General features: G+C 36.6%; 1 pseudogene; it reads left to right on the forward strand.

The window, feature by feature from the left end:
* The first annotated feature begins 679 nt into the window (after nucleotides 1–679).
* LOC112472577 lies at nucleotides 680–798 on the forward strand (annotated as a pseudogene).
* The last annotated feature ends 4272 nt before the right edge of the window (nucleotides 799–5070 follow it).

The raw sequence follows: 5070 nt of genomic DNA on the forward strand, positions 1-5070 counted from the left end.
TAGTCATCACATGACAGTTGAACATGATACAGAAGAAAACAGGGCAAGCTCTCTCCACAGGGCAATTCAGCATGAAGACTCAGTAGATGAGTAGATATGACTTCGGCCATTGTTAGGCTTTTGGGGAAGTTTAAAAATCTAAATGTGAGCTTTCGGTTGGTCAGTTTAGTAGATGAATTGGATTATTGTTTCTCTAAAGAAGTGAGAGGACCTATGTAAAGTCTTATTTTGACCAGAGAACCTACATTTTATGGATGAGCTTGATAGGCAGTTTATCTAGGTTATTTTGATTCGGTGCTTTTATCTGTTGCCAACAAAGCTATGGGAAACCTTTTTTTTCCTTCAAAAGTATGAAACTCATTACTAAAATCTCCTTTTGATGTTTAAATTACTACATGTCAAAGGTGAAGATCAAACTGTAGCTCTTTCATTTTTTAGGGGGAGAGTGAGAAATGGAAAAACTTAAGAGACCTTACTATTGATCATGAAGTCCATTTAAATACCCTCCACCAAGCTCTGACTTGCCTTCCAGAAAAGCTGTGAGAAGAATATATGAATCCACAGCAGCTATTCAACCCGTTTCTTCTTTTCTCCTTTGCGCCAATCTGTTACTGGGAATCAAAACGATAAAATAAAATAAATATCTTTTCAAGAAATAACTCTGAGTAAGAATAATACAGTCTACGGCCATGCCACCCTGAACAAGCCCGATCCCGTCTGATCTCAGAAGCTAAGCAGGATCGGCCCTGGTTAGTACTTGGATGGGAGACCACTTAGAAAGACCAGGTGCCATAGGCATAAATAAATAAAAAAAATAAGAGTTTGTAAGCTGACAAGGTCCTTGCAGTCTGTGAGGTCAACCAAAGTTGCCTTGCCAAAAATAAAAATAAAAATAAAAATAAAGAATAATACAGAAACACACATATTAGGAAATACAAAATATATATGGTTCTAAAAACAAAAGGTTTGTGAGTTCAATATAATTATGTTTTACATTGATCTATTTGTCTATTCTTTCTCCAATACAGCAATGTCTTGATTACTGTAGTTTTAAGTAAGTCTTGGGCAGGTACCGTCAGCCTTCAAACTTTGTTCTTCTCTTTCAGTACTGCATTAGCTATTCTGGAGTTTGTTTTTATAGTGTGTATCAGTTGCTAAATATTGACATGACAGGGAAAGCTTCAGGCTGCCATTTGAAAGCATTTCTCTGCAGATGACACTTTCTGGATGGGGTAGCTTTTATTCCTAGTAAATGAATAGGAAACTTATATATTCATTACTTTATTGTCTCTTTTAAGGCTGGCTTTTGAAATCTTAGAGGTAGTGTCATGTTTCATATGAGAATATTGATGAGTCAGAAGTCATAGATCATCAAAAGGCAAACTGGCAGAATTATTATCATTTCTAGACACCTCAGTCACATGCTGTATATCAGCATCAGTGTTCCCTGTGTTTTCTGTCTTCAAACTGGTCCATTCAGGGTGAAAATTAAACATATATGATAAAAATAGAAAGAATTTTTACTGTGTACCGATCAAAACCCTAAAGCCGGCTGGTGGTGATAAAAGATGTATCATAAACAAGCTCACCTATCAATCAACCACCACATGTCCACTCGATATATGTTTTAAACGGAAACCTAACATTAAAATAATTATTTTAGAGTTGACTGATTTTTTAAAAATAGAAATCGAAACAGACATAATGACCACTATTACTACCTGAACCCTCAAGACCTTTGCAGATCTCTGAGTGTTTATAAAAAACACTGGGGTGAATGATCTCTCAGGGCTCCTTGAGCTTGAGTGTTTTATGTGTCTATTGATTAAATTGCTAATGGGCTTCATGGACTAGAGAGATGCAAATTACTCTACATGTAGGAATTCTGGCAGTTATGGTTGTTGTGAGTATAAAGACTAAATGGTTTAGAATCCTTCATTTCAGTTATCCTGAGAAATAGTATACATTTTCCATAATGCAGCGGCTTCCTTCCTCTCTCACTCTTTCATTTTAGTTAAATTGTTACACTGCATTGAGAAATTCTAAGAGAGAGAGGAGTCCTTTCAAAAGAAGGCAAGTAGACTGAATAAAGGTGAAAAAATTATATGACATTTCTAAAGGTAAATTAAGTGTTATAAAATGTCAACAGGAAGTAATATTTTATCTCATGATTATTTGATTTCTGTCTTTGATTCAAGGCTGCCTTTTTTCTCATCCTGGTATGGTCAAAAAACAGCATTATGTTGAACATTTCATAAGAAATGTCAATTCAGTGGTTATTCTCATATGCTTTAACATAGATAGCTTGTGGAAAGTATAAGAAAATGTTGGCTATTTAATCTGAAAACAAACTAGGTCAGACTGAAACAGATAGCAAATAAATAAAGATAAAAATAATTTTGCCTTCTTTACTTCCTCACTAACACTTCTGTCTTTGTTCTAACTGAATTTTCTTAGATTCTGTTTTTGTCTATTTGGCATCCATTAATCGCGGGGCCAAGCTAATGGTCAAAGTTGTTTACATCACCCTTGCGATCCAGCTTTCGGCAACACACAGACATATTACAAACCCACCAACCAATTCTGAGTCTATACCCCCAATCGACTCCTTTATGTAACTCTCACTAAGCCAATATTTACCCTGCCCTAAATCACTCAGGCTCAGGTACCAGGCAGCTAGAGACCAATGCTACAGCCCAGAACCTGCCGACATTATTCAAACTAGTCAATCCTCAGCTGTTTCCCCTGTCCTGCCTTGCCTTTCCTGAGAGAAATATAACAGTCTCCAGCCCATGCTTTCCGCTTGTTCCTGCTTCTGCCTCCTGACCAAGTCTGGTATTTTCCCACGTGGCCTGCAGGGTGTGGCATGCTTCTTCCTCTTAGGAAATGTGAGTAATAAAAATCGTCTTTCAATGGCATTAGCCTCTCCTTGTCACATAGTTACCTCCATAAATTAAAATCCTGCAGGTACATTTTTAACAGTCTCGAATTCGCTCTAGTCAGGATTTTACCCTCCAATACTTCACCAAAACCGCTGTTGTCAAGGTTACCAATGACTCCCATGTCGCTAAACCCAATGGCCAGTTTTCCACTCCCAGCTTATTTGACCATCCAAGCAGCATCTGGCCCAGTAGATTGCTCTCTCTTCCTTGTAATGATCTCTTCACTTGCAGAGCCAAGATTAGGGGGAGACGAGCGAGTGTTTTGCTCACCTCAGGCACAAAATTTAAGGGCTGCATTAAAAACTCAGTAATCAATATAAATAATATTCAAATGCAATATTTCAAAAAGTCAAAATCAATTAAAAAAACTGTGATAAGCATAAAAATTTTAAAGGAAGATGAAACCTAACGGTGTAATGCCAAGCCATAATGGAGCCTGAGGCCCATTTCATGTGCGCCTGTCTGTATGCATATACGTGAATATATTCACATATATGTATTTTTATGCATATATTTTAATATATTTTCCAAAATATTGAAAAATTTAAAAGTAAATGTAATAAAACTCATAATATTGAGTATAAATATTTTATATATACCCCTAATTTTTTAATAGTTTCACCTCCCTGGCTCTAATGGAAGCAAATTCATAAATAATATTTTCAAACTTTAGTTTTTCTTTTACTTTCATATTCTGGAAAAAAACTCTAACAATTTAAAAAGTACATGAGGTGAATATATTTGCTTTTGCCTTGGTCTCCACTGTAGCTTAGCCTAGCACTGTTTACTTGTCTTCTAAGAAACCACACTCTCCTGGTCTTCTGCCACTGGCAACTGCTTCTCAGTTCTGCTTTATTGGTTTCTCGACCTCTCTTTCGCCTCTGAGCGTTCTAGTGGCCCAGGCCTGAGTATGGTACTATCTACCCACACTCCTTGTACCTATGGATTGAAATGCTATTTGCATTTATATCCTCAGCCCTGACCTCTCTTATATGACAAAGTTCAGTCTTAGAGAGGATATACTTTTTCTCATTCTCTGTTACTCTGGAATGAACATGAATACTAAGACAAGCTAGTTTTATGAATATGGGAACCAGGTTCTGGAAATACTTGCGGAGATACTTGTGGAGAAGGTTAGAAGATTTGTATGAACACATAATGGTAATGATTCTTGCCATGGAGGTACTAGAGTGAAACAAGAGAATACATTCCGGGTATCCCTTAGTCTTCAAATCTTCCAGAGTCAGTTCCCTTTAAGAGCTACCTCCCATATGTCTCCATCTCCCAAACATAGAGGGATCCCCATGCATTTTGGAATATAAATAATATTTATGTATTATTTATATTTATACAAAACATTCATAGATAGATACAGAGATATAGATAAAGGTTTCCAGGAAGGCTTATGGCTGTCTTTAGCCCCAAACTCCTACTCCCCACTAAAATTCCTAAAGAACACTAGCCACTTTGCCTGTTTTTTCCCCTCAGCTTTCTTATATGTACCAACATCCGTTTTGATACATTGCTAAGGAAACAGTATCAGATGTAATGAAACACAATAAAAATAGGCACAATCACATCCAGATATTGTGCACGGGATAAAGTTCATTTGGAACAGTGCTGAACAGGATTTTCTTATTCTCAGCTTGATTCTTCCTTATACCACCATGTTGGCCTTGACTTGGATGTCCTCCGGTCAGAGACGGAGATCTGCCAGAGCAGAAGAATCAGCCATGGCAGCCATGTACTTCATTTAAGACAGCAAAAATATTTTTCTCTCCTAGTCATTTCCATCAGTCTACCAGTCTGTAAACCCTATTCCACAGAGCTTAGTTTTTCACTGGATGGTGGTCAAGGATGTATTATCAACTTATCAAAACTATTCAAAATATCTTAAACCCTTTACTGGACTTTTTGGGCGATATTTTTTAAATTACTTTTTAATCGTAGTTGACATACAAAATTCCAATGGCATCTTTTATGAAATAGAAAGAAAAATCCTGAAATTGGTATGGAACCACAAAATACCCCAAATAACCAAAGCAATCCTGAAAAAGATGAATAAATTTGGAAGCATTACACTGCCTGATTTCAAACTATATTACAAAGCTATAGTAATCAAAACAGT

The sequence above is a fragment of the Pteropus alecto genome, unplaced genomic scaffold, assembly GCF_000325575.1.
Source record: "Pteropus alecto unplaced genomic scaffold, ASM32557v1 scaffold1099, whole genome shotgun sequence".
In the NCBI taxonomy this organism is placed as follows: Eukaryota; Metazoa; Chordata; class Mammalia; order Chiroptera; family Pteropodidae; genus Pteropus; species Pteropus alecto.